Source organism: Equus quagga, chromosome 4 (assembly GCF_021613505.1).
Source record: "Equus quagga isolate Etosha38 chromosome 4, UCLA_HA_Equagga_1.0, whole genome shotgun sequence".
Lineage (NCBI taxonomy): Eukaryota > Metazoa > Chordata > Mammalia > Perissodactyla > Equidae > Equus > Equus quagga.
In genome coordinates, this window is record NC_060270.1 from 100170213 (window position 1) to 100189642 (window position 19430).

Sequence of the window (19430 nt, forward strand, 5' to 3'; positions counted from 1 at the left end):
CTACGATACTGTCAGGGGAATTATCACAGCTGAGTCAGATCAAGTTCATGGTTAGAAAAACACTCAGCTGGCTTCCAGTTTTAGCTCCCATCGCGGTCTCTGTTATGTGGTGAGGATCATGGAGCATCATAGACATGTTAGAGTTGGCAGGGCCTCTAGGGAACGTCCAGTCAGGCCTCTTTGCAGAACTGGAAGCAAAGACCTCTCACCATTATGGAACTTGCCCCAATGTGCAAGTTATTGGGAGCTTGGCCTAAGCCCAGGTCTTGCCTTCTGTCCCTAGCACCTTCTCCTATGCCGGTCTGCATTATTCTGCCTGTACATTGTTGACACATGAGCTGTAACTGACATGGGTTTGTGTTCTGGCTGCGTGCACAGCAGGAGTCCACAGGCTTAAGGTCGTTCGCACATGCATCTGTGAGGCTTCTTCTCAGGGGGAGGCGGGGGGTCCGGGGGAGAATAACACAGGAAACGCAGTCCTGGCACGAGGCTGCTGGGAGAACCAGCTCGTTCTAAGCCCTGCTTTCACCCCTGAGTGGTCAGGCCACAGTCAGGGCTCTGACCTTTAGCAAGGACACTTCCTCTTGCTGTGGTGAATAGGACAACGTTCTGTTTCCTCCTGGGGACTTGTCATATGACAGCCTCCTCCGAGGAGTAGATGGCCCTGCCTGTCCTTACTGCCGTGCGAAGCTGTGACCAGGACAAACGTACTTTCTGTTGTTGTGCGTTTACATGCAGAACCTGTGTGCATGTGTCTGCCTCACTCTGAACCTAAGGGCCTTTGAGGGCTGTTTATTCCCTTGCCCAGGAGTCCTGGCTCCCCTGTATACAATTTGGCTGTACCTTGCCATCATGCCAGGGATTTTGAAGAATATTGGTGCCTGCGTCCTACCTTCAGAGATTATGATTTAACGCCTATGAGGTATGGCTGGGGCACTGGGATGTTTTATAAGCTTCTCAGGTGATTCAAATGTGTGGCAAAGTTTGCATACCACTGATAATACGTGATTATCTCATAAATTCCTTGTCAATGAAGGTAGATACATACGTTTTATCTTCATTTTCTAAATTATAGAAATAATATTTGAGGAGGGAAATAAATGACAAAAATGTGTATAATAAAGATACAGTAAATCTTGGTTCCCTCCATACCGCCAGAAAGACAACTACTTGTTTTTTGTGTTTTTTTTTTAAGGTTGGCACCTGCACTAACATCTGTTGCCAATCCTTTTTTTTGTCTTCTCCCCAAAGCCCCCCACTACATAGTTGTATATTCTAGTTGTAGGTCTTCTGGTTGTGCTGTGTGGGACGCCACCTCAGCATGGCCTGATGAGCAGTGCTAGGTCCACGCCCTGGATCCGAACCAGTGAAACCCTGGGTGGCTGAAGTAGAACCCGAGAACTTAACCACTTGGCCACAGTGCTGGCCCAAAAAGACAACTGCTTTTGACGCTTGGTTGAATGTCTTTCGTGCCTTGTTTCTGTGGTACATAAATGGCAGTGATGTATTTGCCCATTCTCCCTGGCACTGGGCATCTAAGAGGTTCCCCGTTTTCTACTAAATAAAGAAAAGTGAAAGAACATTCTTGTATATTAATATTTAAAGGCATCTGTGATATTTTCATTTGAAGGACTATAAAAGTGAGACTACTGGGTGAAGAGTTATTTGATTAATGTTGAGAATGGATATACTCATTGATCATTTTTGTTTTTGGGGAGCTTTTTGTGATGTTTGTCTTCTACTGGGGCAAAATGTGTTTCTTCTTAGCACAGCTTTCTTGTTTGTTTTAAGGCTATCAGTCATGTATGTCGTTAAAATTTTTTCCCTTTTCATCATTTTCCATTTATTTAGGTTTGTGGTGTTTTATAACTCAGAGAAGTTTTGTCTTCTGAGTTCAAATTTATGAAGTTTTTCATTGTGTTTTTAAAAAACAGCTTTATTGAGATATTTTACATACCATGTAATTCATCCATTTAAAGTTTACAGTTCAATGTTTTTTAGCATTTTCACAGGGTTTTGAACCATTGCCACAATCTAATTTTAGAATATTTTTATCGCCCTTAAAAAAAAAGCCATTCACGTTAGTAATTACTCCACATTCCTCTCTTCCTTCCGTCCCCGGTCCTCTACCCCACAGCTCCAAGCAAACACTAATCTGTTTTCTGTCTCTATGGATTTGCCTGTTCTGGGCATTTTATATAATAGAATCATACAACATGTGGTCTCTTGTGGCTGACTTCTTTCGTGTAACAATGTTTTCTGGGTTCATTCATGTTGGAGCAGGTATCAGTACTTCATTCCATTTTATTACCTAATATTGTATATGTATTTGCCACATTTTTTAATCCATTGTTCAGCGTATAGACATTTAGGTTGTCTCCACTTTTTGGCTATTATGAATAATGCTGCTATGAACATTTGCATGTGTGTTTTTCTGTGGATGTATCTTTTGTTTTTCTCTTGGGTATATACCTAGGAGTAGAATTGCTGAATTATATGATAACTCTGTTTAACCTTTTGAAGTACTGTTGCCAAATTTCCTTTCCAAGGTAACTGCACCATTTTGTATTCTGACCTGCAGAGTATGAGGTTTTCAGTTTCTCCATATCCTTGTCAACACTTGTTATTGTCAGCCTTTTTGATTATAGCCATCGTAGTGCATGTGAACTGGTATCCCATTGTAGTTTTGTTATTAGGTTTTAAGAATTCTTTTTATATTCTAGATACCAGTTATGCAATATGCAAAAAGTTCCTTCCATTTTGTGGGGTTTTGTTTTTTTGCTTTCTTGATACTATTGTTTCAAGCACAAAAGTTTTTAATTTTGATGCAGTCTAATTTATTATTTTGTTGCCATCCTTTTAATGTCATATCTAAGAAACCATTGCCTAATCCAAGGTCACGAAGATTTATTACCTATATTTTCTCCTAAGGGTTTTATAAGTTTTAACTCTTACATTTAGGTCTGTGATCCCTTTTGAGTTAATTGTTTGTGTATGGTGTGAGGTAGGGGCCAACTTTTACATCCTTTGACATGTGGATATCCAGTTGTCCCAGCACCGGTTATTGCAAAGACAATTCTTTCCCCACTGAATGGTCTTTGATTGACCAAGTCATGGCTATGCCTAAACCAGCCCTGTTGTCCACTTCCCCTTTTGCTAATTCTCCTCCCTATGCCCTGGGTCAGAACTTTCTCCATTGGGTTGACCTTAGGTGTGGCTTGCATCTCTTGCTTCATCTACCCTTCCTTTACATTTCTCCTTTTCCCTAAGAGAGAGGAAAATTCTTGCTCCAAATGCCTGTAGCACTGTACTTCATCTGCCTCTGCATGGTTTTTTATTGCATTTCTTTGCCCTGACGTTCTATGAGCCCCTTGTCTTTGTTTCCCCTTGGAAGCCTTGAGAACAGGATCTAATCACTTCCTTCAGTTTACCCTGGTGAATGGGGCACAGGTATGCACCTATTAAAATGAATAGGATTTTAGTAGTCCACGTTCATCAGCTCCACATGATTGGCCGAAAATATAGTCTACCTTCTGTATCTGTGGGTTCCACATCCCTGGGTCAGCCAACCACGGATTGAAAGGCCTCCGATCCTTTTGTCTGTACTGAACTTGTTCAGGCTTTTTTTCTTGTCATTATTCCCTAAACAGTACAGTATAACAACTACTTACATAGCATTTACGTTGTGTTAGTTATTCTAAGAGCCAGCCCTGATGGTCTAGCGGTTAAGATACAGTGCCCTCACTGCTGCAGCCTGGGTTCCCTTCCCAGTTAGGGAACCACACCACCCCTCTGTCGGTTGTCATACTGTGGTGGCTACGAGTTGCTGTGATGCTGAAAGCTGTGCCACTGGTATTTCAAATACCAGCAGGCTCACCCATGCTGACCAGATTTCACCAGAGCTTCCAGACTAAGATAGACTAGGAAGAAGGACCTGGCCACCCACTTCTGAAAAAATTGGCCATGAAAACCCTGTGAATAGTGGTGGAGCATTGTCTGATACAGCACCAGAAGGTGAGAGGATGGCGCAAAATGACCGGGCAGGGTTCTGCTCTGCTGTACACAGGGTCGCTAGGAGTTGAAATCGGCTCCACAGCACCACCAACAACAAAGGTATTACAGGTAATCTAGAGACGATTTAAAGTATATGAAGGATGTGCACAGCTTATATTCTAGTACTATGCTATTTTATGTAAGGGACTTGAGCATCCATAAATTTTGGTATCCAAGAGGGTTCCTGAAACCAATCCCCTGCAGATACGGAAGGTTGCCTATACTAATGGACATACGAGCAACTTAAATGTAACAGAGCCTTAACGTTTATAAAGCTAGGAACATACCTTTCCCCCTATCTAGAGAGAACTGGTACTTTAATTAAGGTCCTCTCTGTCTCAGGGCTTTGCTATCTATCATCAGGCAGTGAGCAAAGAGGAGAATATCTTAAACTTGGTTTGTCAGCAGCCTTCACATCCCTGCTTTTCTATGCTCCTGTCACTCTCCTATTTTCTCAGGCTTTTGGCATTTTTGCTGCATGTTTCCCACCGCCTGCAGTTAATGATGACTGGAGGTTTTATCCAGTCACACTTTACAGCAGTGTCAGCTGCACCCTGTGGTGGCGTCAGATGGCGGCTAGAACAAACCCAGTGCCCTGCTCAGAAATGAGTGTTTTTACCTCAAGAAAACAGATGGGGGCAGAGACAGTGGTGGTGGGAATCTCTTCTTTTTAATCGTTTCTGATTCACGGAGAAACCCAGAAGTCACAGAAGCCCATGGAAGCTATTGTATCTGTATCTAACGTTAGTGGACATTCGTGTAAAGCAGAAATAGACAGGAAGGAAAGATTGAAGTTCCAGCATGAATCCTCAACTTTGTTGTGAAACAAGTCTGTGTGTGTGTCAGCAGGCAAGGGCTGGCTGTGTTCCAGGCGAAGGGGCAAGAGTGTGCAAAGCCTGGAGTGGGGAAACTGAAGTGAGCACAGAATGGTGATCTCTAGAAGAGAGGTTGGTGAGAACTAGAGTGCCTTACAAAAGGAAAACAGGCCGTCGGGAAAATCATTATTCAGTCCTGGAGCATTGAAACCTCTAAGCTTTGCCTCTGGGGCCTTATCTGGAATACCTAGCCTGACAGTTACACATGAATCCTTTCTCTGCACAAGCGTTCTGAGAAATAAAATTTAGGAATCTCTTCCAAAGAGGTGTGATTTTCTTGAGCAGTCCATTATCAACCAAAGTCCTCCTTTATTGATCAAAGGTTCTAAGTGGCAGTTAATGAGCTTACTTTTTTAGAAAAAAATAAAATTTATTCTTTTAGAGCAGTTTTAGATTCATAGCAAAATTGAACAGAAGGTACAGAGATTTCCCATATACCCCTTGCCCCACACGTGCACAGCCCGCCTCCCCCACCTCCGTTATCGACATCTCCCACCAGAGTAGTGCGTTTGTTAAAATCAACAAACCTACATTAACACAAGTCCAGAGTTTACATGATGGTTCTCTCTTGGTGTTAGACATTCTGTGAGTTTGGACAAATGTATAATGACATGTATTCATCATTATGGTATCATACAGAGTATTTTCACTGCCCTCAACGTTCTCTGTGCTTCATTTATGCATTTCTCCCCCTCACCCTACCTCAAACCCCTGGCAACTACTGACCTTTTTACTGTCTCCGTAGTTTTGCCTTTTCCAGGATATCATATAGTCGGAATCATACAGGATGTAACCTTTTCAGATTGGCTTTTTCACTTCGTGATAGGCATTTAAGGTTCCTCCATGTCTTTTCATGGCTTGATAGCTCATTTCTTTTTAGTGCTGAATAATATTCTATTGTCCGGATGTACCACAGTTTATTTATCTGTTCACCTGCGGAAGGACATCTTGGTTGCTCGCAGGTTTTGGCAATTATGAATAGCCACCTTAAACATCTGTGTGCAGGTTTTTGTATGGACATAAGTTTTCAACTTCCATGGGTAAATACCAAGGAGCATGGTTGCTGGATCATGTGGTTGCTGGATCATATGGTAAGAATATATTTAGTTTTATAAGACATCTACAAACTGTCTTCCAAAGTGACTGTACCGTGTTGCATTCCCACAAACAGTGAGTGAGAGTTCCTGTTGCTCCACATCCTCACTAGCAGTTGAGGTGGTCAGTGTTTTGTTGGGTTTGGCCATTCTAATAGGTGTATGGTGGTGTCTCATTGTTTTAATTTGCATTTCCTTGATGACATATGCTATGGAACATCTTTTCTTTTGTTTTCTTTCTTTTTTTTTTTTGAGGAAGATTAGCCTTGAGCTAACTGCTGCCAATCCTCCTCTTTTTGCTGAGGAAGACTGGCCCTGAGCTAACATCCATGCCCATCTTCCTCTACTTTATATGTGGGACGCCTACCACAGCTTAGCTTGCCAAGTGGTGCCATGTGCACACCTGGGATCCGAACCGGTGAACCCCAGGCTGCTGAAGTGGAACGTGTGAACTTAACCGCGCGCCACTGGGCTGGCCTCTGGAACAACTTTTCATATGCTTGTTTGCCATCTGTATATCTTCTTTGATGAGGTGTCTGTTAAGGATTTCGTTCATTTTTTAAATCAGCCTTTCTTATTCTTGAGTTTTAAGAGTTCTTTGTATATTTTGGAATATAGTCCTTGTATTAGATACATCTTTTGCAAATATTTTCTCTCAGTCTGTGGCTTGTTTTCTCATTCTCTTGGCATTTTCTTTCTCCGAGGAGAAGTTTTTAGTTTTAATGAAGTCTGGCTAATCAATTGTTTCTTTCATGAATTGTGCCTTTGGTGTTGTATCTAAAAAGTCATCTCCATACCCAAGCTCATTTAGGTTTTCACCTACATTATCTTCTAGGAGTTTTATATATAGCTTTGCCTTATACATTTAGGTCTGTGATCCATTTTGAGTTAAGTTTTGTGAAGGGAATTAGGTTTGTGTCTAGATTCATTTTCTTGCCTGTGGATGTACAGTTGTTCCAGTTGTTGAAAAGACTTTGCTCCATTGTATTGCCTTTGCTTCTTTGTCAAAGATCTGTTGAATAAATTTATGTGGATCTATTTCTGGGCTCTCTATTCTATTTCATTAATCTATTTGTCTATTCTTTTGCCAGTACCACACTGTCTTAATTTCTTTAGCTGAATAGTCAGTCTCAAAGTCAGGTAGTGTCAGTCCTTCAACTTTGTTCTTCTCCTTCGATATTGTGTTGGCTATTCTGGGTCTTTTGCCTCTCCATATAAACTTTAGAATCACTTTGTTAATATTCACAAAATAACATGCTGGGATTTTGATTGAGATTTCATTGAATCTATAGATCAAGTTAGGGAGAACTAACATCTTGACTATATCGAGTCTTCTCATCCGTGAACATGAAATCTCTCTCCATTTAGTTCTTTGATTTCTTTCATCAGAATTTTATAGTTTTCCTCAAATGGATCTTGCACATATTTTGATATTTTATACCTAAATATTTCATTTTGGGGGCGCCAATGCAAATGGCATTGTGTTTTTAACTTCAAAATTCTGCTTGTTCGTTGTTAGTGTATAGAAATCAGTTGACTTTTGTATATTAACCTTGTGTCCTACAACCTTGCTCTTGTTCCATGACTTTTTTGGTCAATTTTTTCAGAGTTTCTACATAGACAGTAATGTTGTCTGTGAACAAATACAGTTTTATTTCTTCTTTCCCAATCTGTATACCTTTTATTTCATTTTTTTGCCTTATTGCATTAGGTAGGACTTCCAGTACAATGTTGAAAAGGAATGATGAGGAGCCAGCCTGGTGGCACAGTGGTTAAGTTCACATGTTCTGCTTCAGCAGCCCGGGGTTCATCAGTTCAGATCCCAGCTGTAGACCTACACACTGCTTATCAAGCCATGTTGTGGCAGGCGGCCCACATATAAAATAGAGGAGGATGGATGCAGATGTTAGCTCAGGGCCAGTCTTCCTCAACAAAAAAGAGGAGGATTGGTGGCAGATGTTAGCTCAGGGCTAATCTTCCTCAAAAGACAAAAAAGAAAAAGGTATGGTGAAAGGGGACATCCTTGCTTTTTTCCTGATCTTAGTGAGAAAGCTTCTTGTTTTCATCATTAAGTATGATATTAGCTGTCGAGTTTTTGTAGATATTCTTTATCAAGTCCAGTTTTTTTTTTTTTTTTTTTAAAGATTTTATTTTTTCCTTTTTCTCCCCAAAGCCCCTCCGGTACGTAGTTGTATATTCTTCATTGTGGGTCCTTCTAGTTGTGGTATGTGGGACGCTGCCTCAGCGTGGTTTGATGAGCTGTGCCATGTCCGCGCCCAGGATTCGAACCAATGAAACACTGGGCCGCCTGCAGCGGAGCACGCGAACTTAACCACTCGACCACGGGGCCAGCCCCTCAAGTCCAGTTTTTATAGATATTCTCTATCAATTTAGGAAGTTCCCCTCTATTCCTAGTTTACTGAGAGTTTTTATCATGAATAGGTGTTGGGTATTGTCAAATGCATTTTCTGCATCTGTTAATGTCATGTGATTTTGCTTCTTTAGCCTATTGATGTGATGGATTACATTAATTGATTTTCTACTGTTGGAGCAGCCTTGCATCCCTGGGGTAAATCCCACTTGATCATGATATATAATTCTTTTTATACATTTTTTTATTCGACTTGCTAATGTTTTGTTGAGGATTTTTGCATCTGAGTTAATGAGAGATATGGGTCTATAGTTTTTTTGTAGTGTTTTTGTCTGGTTTTGGCCTTAGAGTAATCCTGGCTTCATAGAATGAGTTAGGAAGCATTCCTTCTGCCACTATCCTCTGAAAGAGATTGTAGAGAACTGTATAATTTCTTTCTTAAATGTTTGGTAGAATTCACCAGTGAGCCCATGTGGGCCTGGTGCTTTCTGTTTTGGAAGGTTATGAACTGTTGATTCAGTTTCTTTAATAGCTGTAGGCCTATTCCTATTGAGCTCTTTTTGAAAAGCCTAGGAGGAGAAATTATCCACCGTAAGTCAGGGACTTGTGAGACTGATTGTAGCTAAGATGTTAATGATCTTGATAGGTGCAGAAGTCTCCATCCACCCCAGTCTTGGGCAGGTTGGAACCGGATTCACTTTCGACTTGATATGCTTGGCGAGGTTACAGGTATTTCCTCATCTGAGAGATAGGGGTGTAGTGACGGTGCTTCTCCAATAGGGTAAGTGAAATTTAAATGAGATGTAGACTGTGAAGTGTGGGGCCTGAAACACAGCTCTCCCATGGTGGTTGCTACTTCAGTGTAACCATCTGCCTTGGAGCCCAACTTCAGCTTCCTTCACTGACTCAGTGGCCCTGGATGGATTCCCACAGTATTGATTCTCTTGATTCTCTGTCCGAAGTCAGATGCCCCACAGTGGGATTTCACCCTCAGATCTGTATGTTTTTTGGCAAGTGTATGTCTTCTTGATGTGCAGCAGGCTTTGTTCCCTGTGAACAGGACATGAAAGCAGCATAACGTAGTGACTGACTGACCGTCTGGGTTCCAGTTCCTGCTCTGCCACCAGCTACTTGTGTTATTTGTCTTCTTTTGGTTTTCATGTGATTCATATGAAGTGATTAAAATTATGTGTGTAGAATTGCCCTATAAAGGAAGCCAGCTCTTATAACTAGTGATGCAAGTGCAAAGGTTTAAGAAAGCAATGGTTCTTAGCAGAAAAGAGAAATTTAGGTAGGGCAAAAAGGTGGGATGCCTGGTGGTGCCCTGTCTCAGTCGTTTGTGAAGTTCCTGAGAGCTCCGTATAAAATGAGAGAGTGATTCAGGAAGCTGATGGAGAGTGAGTACTCCAAATGGTCCACATTTGCTCACCGGGCAATGAGAGCAAAACTCTGGCGGAAGTTGAGCAGACAGTTACTTATTGTCTGAAGCTATTTATGACAGCAGAGTAATAAAGTTGCTCCTTTCATAGGTAAGTGATAAAGTCAGCATGTAAGGCAGAAACCTTTGCGTCAGGTTTCCTTTGAACATCCCCTAAATTGCCCATAAGTGTCATATGCAGACATACTGTCTCTGCATGGCATAGCCATTTTTCTTCTGCTGTTGACACAGATTGTGGCATATTTGGATGAGCACCAGGTGAAGTAGACACATTCTACTTAGGACTGCACCGTACCAGAAACACGCACCTCATGCACCAGAATCCCATTATACGAGGGGCTTGTAGGGGCTGAGAGTGGCTGAGGGAGCAGCAGCTGCCCATGTCTCATCCTCCAGAATCCTCCCCCATCTTGTAGAGCACATGTGGTTGAATGCAAGTGAGGTAACCGTGCCTGGGTTACAACTCCACTGTAATGCTGGTGGGGGGAAGTGTCATTTAGGATGCAGGAAGCATTAGGGGCACTTCTGTCTTGGGCATTTTGATGTTTCACAAGGACTTGGGATGTTGAGGATCTTCAGTAATCAAAAGGAAAGATATGGCTGTTGTACATATCCTAGAGTCTAGTGTTAATATTTGATATGGGAATTAGACATCTTGGAGTGAGGCTTACCAGCTAGGAATCTCCTCTGTGTCAGTCAAAAAATGATTGTGGACTTTGAGCTCTTTAGCAAAAATTCAATGGAAATTTCCTTTATTAAAAATAGCTTACTTTTACAAAATAATCTACGTTTTTTCCTCGGCTATACAGTTCCTATTAGAGCCAGATGTATATACTCTAAGATTTGAATGAATATATATGCACTCATATATCTACATTAAAATTGGAGTACACGCATGCAAAAGATTCTTGGAGTACATGATTGTTTTTTTCTTTTTTTCTTCTTTTGGTGAGGAAGATTTTCCCTGAGTTAACCTCTGTTGCCAATCTTCCTCTTTTTTTGCTAGAGGAAGATTAGCCCTGAGCCAACATCTGTGCCAATCTTCCTCTATTTTTTTTGTATGTGGGATGCCTCCACAGCATGGCTGATGAGTGGAGAGTCTGTGCCCAGGATCTGAACCTGTGAACCTGGGCTGCTGAAGCAGAGCACACAGGACTTTAACCACTTAGCCGTGGGGCCAGCCATGATTTTTTTTTTTGGTAAAGTTGTAAGGTTTAAGCAGATCTTATCTTCATTAGATAAACTTGAACTTCTGTACACTCCCTCTTTCCCTTGCCATCTTCTAAATGGAGAAATTCTACCCAAGCTGTGTAGTGTCATGGGAAGTGTCTGGCTGTAAAGGACGGGCAGACCTGGGTTTAAATTCTGAGTTCCTGTTCTTAGTACCTCTGTGTCCTTGGGAGTCACTTGACAACCTTTCTGATTCTTGGTTTCCTCATCTGGAAATGAGAATAAATGATGTATCATATAGGTCTTTGAGAGGATAAGGGAATGTTCACAAGGCGCCTAGCTCCTAAAACACGCTCGAGAAATGCTGCTGCTGCCCCTAGCTTCGAAGATTGGGTCATTTACCCCCTTTCCCCTTTGTCGGCCCCTCTTGTACATCATCCTCTTTTGACTTCAGTCTTGCTCTGACGTGGACAGCAAGGAAGGCACCACTCCTTCAGTGCAGGGACCTTTGAAGTCTAATTGTTGCTATTTGGGTTTGGGTTAGTAAATGTTGAACAAACCATTCAAACCAAATTGTTAATATTTGGATTTGGGCTGGTTGGCTCTGGGCGTGGCTTTGTGGCTGAGCTGACCTGTCCACAGCTACTGTGGAAGGAGCTCATCAGATTTGTCATTGGTTTTCATTTCCTGAGTATGTGTTGCTTCCGTCCACATGCCTTGTTTGTTTATTTTTGGTCTTGTAGCTTTTACTGAAAGTGATGACGATCAACCAGTGAGAAAGCAAGTAACCGAGTTTTGGAGGCGTATGAGAAACAATTCACAAGGAAGCGAACTCATACCAAAGATTTTGTGGGTGAGGGTAGGAAGACCACCCAGCATCTCTGCATTGGCTCGAGGTTGCTGGTTCATTCTGCCTGGCTGGAAAAGTTGCCCGAGAATGGCACCTGAGCCCTGTGAGACTCTCAGTCAGGAAGCAGTGATGTCAGCAGCCAGGTCAAGGAAGTACACATTAAACAGTTTCTGAGGACTTGAGAGTTACTCAACATTAGGTTTTACTGTGTATTTTTCTTAAGCTTGAGGTGTTTTAATAAGCAATTGAGGAATAACAGGTCTTTTTAAGGCAGGAAAAATCTTACCATAGCTTGATACCTGTGGGTCACCTTGACTTAGTCGACCTCTTGCCTGTAGATTTTTTTATAATACACAGAAAGGAAAAAATAAAGACGACATGTCGAGTCCAACATGTTTTCCCTGAAATGGGAAAGAAATGTCCCAGCAGACTGCTTAAGAGAATCACATTTTTATTTGCATTTGGACACCTTTTCATTGTTTTTGTGGTTTACTTTCCCGGTTTCTTCCTTTCAAACTGGAAATTCTTAGTTTGTGTGCCCTTTGGCCTTTAAAAATAGTTGCTTTTTATGCACTAGTCCTCTCATGAGCCCTTTCTCCCCCCAGCTCTCCAGGACTTGCTGGCAGCTAAGTTGGCAAGAGATTTTTCCAGGATCTCTTTCATCCTAAGAGGACGCTGCATAGGTGGATGTGACTATTTTTTTGGTGGTGACCTTTATTTTTCCGAATGGCCTCAGAGGCACTCTGAGTTGTTTCAATTTTTCTTTCACTCAGTGATTTCATGAGGTTCCGTAAACATTTGTTTCATACAGATTTATTGAGCATCAGGTATGTGTTGGGTTCTGGGCTAGAGATGAGGTAGATATAAATGTAAATAAATACTTGGCCCTAAGCTTTGGAGACCTCCCAGTTTAGTGAGAGAGGTGATGACTTTTAGGACATTGAGATGTCTACAAAGTGTTGGGACATCATGGAGAAGAGTGAGACTTGCTTTGGGGGAGCTGGTATGGTTCCAAGTGTGTGTGACACTGGAGGGGGTTCTTTAAGCATGAGTTAGGAGTTACATGGCAAATGGGTTGGGTCGAGCAGGAAGACCGTCCCCCAGAGAAAGAACAGACCACGGGAAGTCTGGAAGGCATGCAGGAATGGCAGTGACTGGACTGCAGTGGCTGGAGCTCACAAGGCACAGTGGGGCAGGTAGCATCAGAGACAAGGATGGAAATACAGTGGGTGCCAGGAAGGATTTTATTCTTTGGGCAGTGGTGTCTTTGACCGTTTTTTAAGTGGAGGGATAAAAAAAAGAGATTTGGGTTTTAGGACAGTAACTGTTTATTTCCTACAGGCCATCTTGGAGTTGAGACAGGTTGGGACTCTTTTGTAGTGATTCAAATGAAGTACAGTGGCTTAAACCTCTGCAGTGGCAGAGGAGAGTGGAGGGAGGTGATCTGTTTCAGAAAGTTTTAGGAAAAATAATCTGTAGGTTGCGATGACCTTTTTGTACATGAGCATTAGGGAAGAAAGAAAGTGCAAAATGGCTCAGGGCCAGGGCTTGCTAGCTGTTTTCATATCATGGCATGTGTGGGAAACATTTGTCCAGCAGTTGGGGGATATGGACTGTCCCTTAGGGTACTGCCCCCAGACTGTCCAGCAGACCAGAAAGCTGAGGGATTTATATCTCGGCACACTCGAGATTCAAACGTGTTCTTTGCATACCACTCGGGAAGCTTGCAAAGGTCTCTAGTTTGGTTTTCTAGATGTATCCAGATTAAAAAAAAATTTTTTGTTGTGCTGATTGCTTTACATTTTCCCCCTATTTTATTGTTACTGTGTCTCCAAGGTGGTCATTATTCTCATATTGTAGGTATTTAAGGCTCTGACAGAATTTCGACCCCTGGGATTCCAAAGCCTGCTCTTTCGCACAGGTGGAGGTGCTGGTGTGAGTAACTACAGTGTGGCATTACAGGCACAGGTTGGTCGGGCGGGGTGGCGAGTTTGACTTTGAATATCTTGAACCTTGGATGTTCCACAATGCCTTGCGTGTGAAGAGCACCAGGGAGCTGGAACTGCAGAGCCTGAGCTCAGATCGCTGGCCTCAAGGGAGGAGGAGAGATTTCAAGACATGGCATGTGGCAGATGCTGTGAAGTTCAAGTATGATAAGGAATGAAAAGTGTCTGTTAGCTTTTGGAAATATGGTAATTGATGACAGAGCAGAATCGACAAACTTTTTCTGTCGGGCCAGATACAAGTATTTTAGGCTTTGAGGGCCACACGGTTTGTGTTGTACTCAGCGCCATTGTAGCGCAGATCAGCCATAGACGATACATAAATGAATGGTCATGGCTATGTTCCACTAACATTTTATTTGTAAAAACATGCAATGGGTCAGATTTGGCCCTTAGATCATAGTTTGCCAACCTGACTTTGCATTAGAGGAAAGGAAGGGGAGAATGGAAACTTAGTATTTATTCAGTACTTACTGTGTCTTAGACACTTCATAAACATTTGCAACCCTGAGGTGTAAGTACTAACCCCACTTACAGTTGGTGGCGAGACCCAAGAGTTTAGATAACTTGCCTGAAGGTTATACAGCTGGTTAATGACTGGCTAGAATTTGACTTGAGTCTCCCTGATGCCAAAGCCCGGATAATTTCCACTTCAAGTCATGGCCGCCCAGAACAGCAGCCTTAGGTCAGATTGCTCTCAAAAGGTACAGATGGCACAGGAGCCATCAAGCTCTGCATTCCCACCGTTGTCCTTCACGTGACCTTCAGTGAAGCAGTGTTTTTCTGCATCACTCTTGTATTCGTTTGCTAGGGCTGCCATAACAAAGTACCACAGAGTGGGTGGCTTAACAGAAATTTATTTTCTCACACTTCTGGAGGCTGGAAGTTGAAGATCAAAGTGCCAGCAGCTTTGGTTTCCCCCGTGGCCTCTCTCCTTGGCTTACAGATGGCTGCCTTCTCACCTGTTCTCACAGGTCTTTCATCTGTGTCTGCACATCCCTGGGATCTCTCTGTGTGTCTAAATTTCCTCTTATAAAGACGTCACTCAGAGTGCATTAGGGCCCACCCCAATGGCCTCATCTTAACTTAATTACCTCTTTAAAGGCCGACTCTCCAAATACAGTCACGTTCTGAGGTCCTTGGATTAAGAACTTCAATATATAAAATCTGGGGGAATACCATTCAGCCCATACTAACCCTCCTTCTCTGGCAGATGTCAAGGGACTGTCAGGAACACAGCCTAAATTCCTTAATATGGAAGATAACGGCATTCTCTTGTATGTGAAAGTTGTCTCTTAGTTACCATTTGAGCCTTGGATCAACTTTTTTTAAAGTAAACTTTTTATTTTAGAATAGTTTTAGATTTATAGAAAAGTTGCAAAGGTAGTTCAGAGTTCCCCGTATACTACATACCCAGTTTGTCTCATTATAGTCATGAGCCGTGTAACAATGTTTCAGTCAACGACAGACTGCATATACAATGGTGGTCCCCTAAGATTAGTACCATATAGCCTAGGTGTGTAGTACGCTATAGCATCTAGGTTTGTGTAAGTACACTCTATGATGTTCGCACAATGATGAAATTGCCTATTGATGGATTTCTTAGAAGATAAACCCTTCATTAAGGGACATGTAACTATATTAACATTTAGTTACGTGTACATTTAGTTACATGACAATGATACATTGTCACAACTAATGAACTAATCCTGATACATTTTTATTAACTAAAGTTTATACTTCAATCATATTTCTTTAGTTTATACCCAATGTCTAGGGTCTTATTCAGGATACCACATGATATTTATTTGTCATGTCTTCTTGGGCTCCTCTTGGTTGTGACAGTTTCTCAGACTTTCCTTGGTTTTGATGACCTTGGCAGTTTTGAGGCATACTGTTCCAGTATTTAGTAGGATGCCCCTCTGTTGGGATTTGTCCGATGCTTCTCTCATAATCAGACTGGAGTTACGGGGTTTGGGTGAGGAAGACCACAGAAGTAAAGGGCTCTTCTCATCACATCGTGTTGATGCTGCATCTTAGCAACGTGACTTACCACAGTTTATGTTAACTTTGGCCAAGGTACTGGTGACCAGGTTTCTCCACAGTATAGTTACTCTTTATCCTTTCGTCCCTGTCCACACTGTACTCTGGATGGAAGTCTCTGCACAGCTCACCGTGAAAGATGGGGTGTTATGTTTCCCTCCTTGAGAGTGGAGTGTCTACATAAATTATTTGGAATTTTTCTGCATGGGAGACTCATCTCGTCTTCCCCATTTACTTATTTATATCAGCATAGATTCACAGGTAGATAACATTTCAGTGTTGCACGGTGAGGCAGCTAACTCAGGGGTGCTCAGCCCTTCTGCCCCACATTTTGCCTTGTTGGCTCTAAGTGAAGCTGATCAGCCTTTGCAGGGGCTAAATATGTTGGAATATTCTGTTAGGTCCAGCCTAAAATGGGCAGAGAGTTGCTGCCTCCTCAGTTTCATTCCTCCATATGGACTGTTAACCATGTGTATGTTACCTGAAACCTTAAAAACAAAACAAAACTTCATTTCCAGACTTCATGCTTCTGACTCCTAACGGGTGCGAGCCTTGTCTTGGTCGTGAAGATGCGCGCTCCTGGATTTAGTCTGAAATTAGCATTGAGCAGCGCCACCGTGTGGTAAATGCTGACGATCAGCGTGTTGTAGGAACAACTGCGGAATTCTCTTTCCTGACCTGTGTGCTGTCTAGTGGCTAAAGTTTTTTCAGAAAAAATATTTTAAGTTCTTAAAAGAGATGCTACCTTTTGACTTTGCCTTTATAAATGAACAGATTTACATAAAAAGTAAACATGTTAAAATTCCCAATAGTTCTTTTGGCATACAGTTAACTTTTAAAATGTATCTAAAGGTAAACTTTTTTTATGATTATTCAAAATTGTTTAATAGCTGAGGTATAAAAGTACAACAGGTTGAAAGCCAAATTTCTGGAGCTATTTTTCTTTGGCTGTAGGCAGATTGGGGACTTATTTTAATAGTTTCATTCTTCTTTGCTCAGACGTTTTAAGGTAATTAAGCCTGTGTGGAAAGCAGCCAGGCGTCTTCCTAATGCCCACCATGATGTGTGGGAATGGGGCGGGTTGGGATTAGCGGCTCTGCCTCCTGGGATGTTAACATCCGTAGGAAGAGTCTTCAGAATGGGAGAGGTGGGGGAGATGGTGGGACAATTTAATATGGCCTTGTGGTTGACCTAGGTGACTGTTAGCAACTGCTAAACTGGAGCTTTGTGTGACAGCCTGTTAGTTGGTTAAAAAAAAAAAAATCAAGAAACAGCCGCTCTTTTTGTTGTAATAAATCAGTGTGTAATCAGGAATTCTAAATTTTATGTTAATCTTCATCAGCTTTTGAGAATGAGGTGAGGGAAAATTATAGTTGCTTTGATGGCTAAGAAAAATTCTCAAAGAACCCGGACTGTAACTCAGTTAATGTGGAAAGCCTTCCCTCTGTTGTCTCCTGAACCCAGGACACAGATAGAAAGTTAAATCTCATGAGGAGCTGTGCTCTGCCTGGGGCTTGTCATCCGGCTCCTTGTCAGTGATGTCATGGGTTACCTATGTCATCTGTCAGTGCAATTTGTCCTGTTCAAACTCGAAAGAGATAACAGCTAAGCCCCCAAATGTCACTTTGCTGCTGCTCTCTTAGGTTCCTGATGTTTTCAAGAGGTATTTGAGATAATGGAAGTCACATGATTTCAAGTGTGAGCTCCTCTCCAAAGAGGTCAGAGAAGGGCGTTTGCCTTCAGCTCACAAGCCCAACCTCTGCCCTGCTCTTGGTTTCAGTCTCAGAGGAGCCTGTTGTGGAACTCTCTGGGATTGTTAGATGCCACTTGTGTGTGGCCTGACACACCAGCCCTCTGACCATGTGCAACAAGATTGCAAGCTGCTCCTGATCTCAGAGACAGTGTCTCAGAGCAGAGTGCCACCTCTCTACAGACGCCAGGAACACGGAAGAGTGGGTTCTCTGGGGGATGCTGACAAGTACACAGTGATGACAGTGGGAACTGCAGTGGCTCATGGAAGGTTCTAGAATTCAGCAGAGGGAGCAGAAATGAATGATGGCTAGCCTTGTTGGCTGGCTTGGGCTGTGGGAGTGGGATAGGCAGTAGACTGTAGTGGTCTTGGAGTTAAGGGAATGTGTTTTTCCTTTCTTCTTTCCTGCCTCTCTCTTTATATCCCTCCCTCCCTCCTTTCTCCCATCTCAAACTCCGTCTAGTGAGCATTTTGAAAGCGAGAGACTGACTTTATACAGTGGAGAGATGGTTGTTAAAATGAGCCTTTTTAATATCTGAGAGCAGCATTTTTTTTTTTTTTTTGAGGAAAATTAGCCCTGAGCTAACATCTGCCACCAATCCTCCTCTTTTTGCTGAGGAAGACTGGCCCTGAGGTAACATCTGCTGCCACTCCTCTTTTTGCTGAGGAAGATTGGCCCTGAGCTAACATCCATGCCCATCTTCCTCTATTTTATATGTGGGATGCCTGCCACAGCATGGCTTGGTAAGTGGTATGTGGGTCCGCTTGTGGGATCACAAACCACCAAACCATGGGCTGCCAAAGTGGAGCATGCAGACTTAACCACTGTGCCACCGGGCCGGCCCCCTGAGAACTGAATTTTGTGTACTCATGATGATATGAATTTCAAATTACTGTTCAATGTATTATAGTTAATAATTTTAAACTTGGCTTTCCATAGCCTTTAAGTTCAATTTATAAATTTTGTTTATAATCTAATATAAAATTATATATTTAAAATGAATTTCACTTAAAGCTAAAAATTACATATTTCAAATAGGAATCACAAAGTTAATCAGTCAGATACTGATATGCCACATTTTAAAAACATTAAAAATTCTTTCCTGGACATATTCGCTGATTATGTCCAGTGATGGCAAACTTATCCCTAAATGTAACACAATTCTATCAGTGCTTTGGGTTTGACTTATTTCTTCAAACTCTTCGTTTAATTCTCAACCTTGCTGAGGTTGCAGGACAACCAATATAGTTGATCAGCTTAGGCAAGGTGAGGTTAGGGCCGACAATTCAGAATCACAGTATGTTACTGTATGGTCATGTCACTTAACGACCAGGGTATCTTCTGACAAATGAGTCATTTGTGATGTTCACACAACGATGAAATCACCTGAGTGCACTTAGACAAACCTGGATGGTTTAGCCTGCTACACACCTAGGCCGTATGGTACTGATCTTATGGGACCACCGTCATATATGTGGTCCATCACTGACCGAAACATCGTTATGCAGTGTGTGTGACTGTATTAGGATTAAGTTTGGCTTCAAGTAAAAAATAATCAAATACATAATAGCTTAAATAAGGTAAGAATTTATTTCTCGGGGCCGGCCCCGTGGCCGAGTGGTTAAGTTCGCGTGCTCTGCCGAGGCGGCCCAGGGTTCGGATCCTGGGCGCAGACATGGCACCACTCGTCAGGCCACGTTGAGGCGGCGTCCCATATGCCACAACTAGAAGGACCTGCAGCTAAGATATACAACTTTGTACCAGGGGGGATTTGGGGAGATA

General features: G+C 42.3%; 1 protein-coding gene across 16 annotated transcripts in view; it reads left to right on the forward strand.

The window, feature by feature from the left end:
- TANC1 (tetratricopeptide repeat, ankyrin repeat and coiled-coil containing 1) overlaps positions 1-19430 on the forward strand; it is a 228885-nt gene that overhangs the window by 102893 nt on the left and 106562 nt on the right. The window contains exon 1 of one of the 16 annotated variants that reach the window (XM_046659746.1): positions 13761-13786. The exons of the other annotated variants lie outside the window; for them this stretch is intronic. The gene's annotated coding sequence lies outside the window, so the exon portion shown is untranslated. Of the gene's footprint in view, positions 1-13760; positions 13787-19430 lie in introns of those variants that run through there. 16 annotated transcript variants of the gene reach the window in all.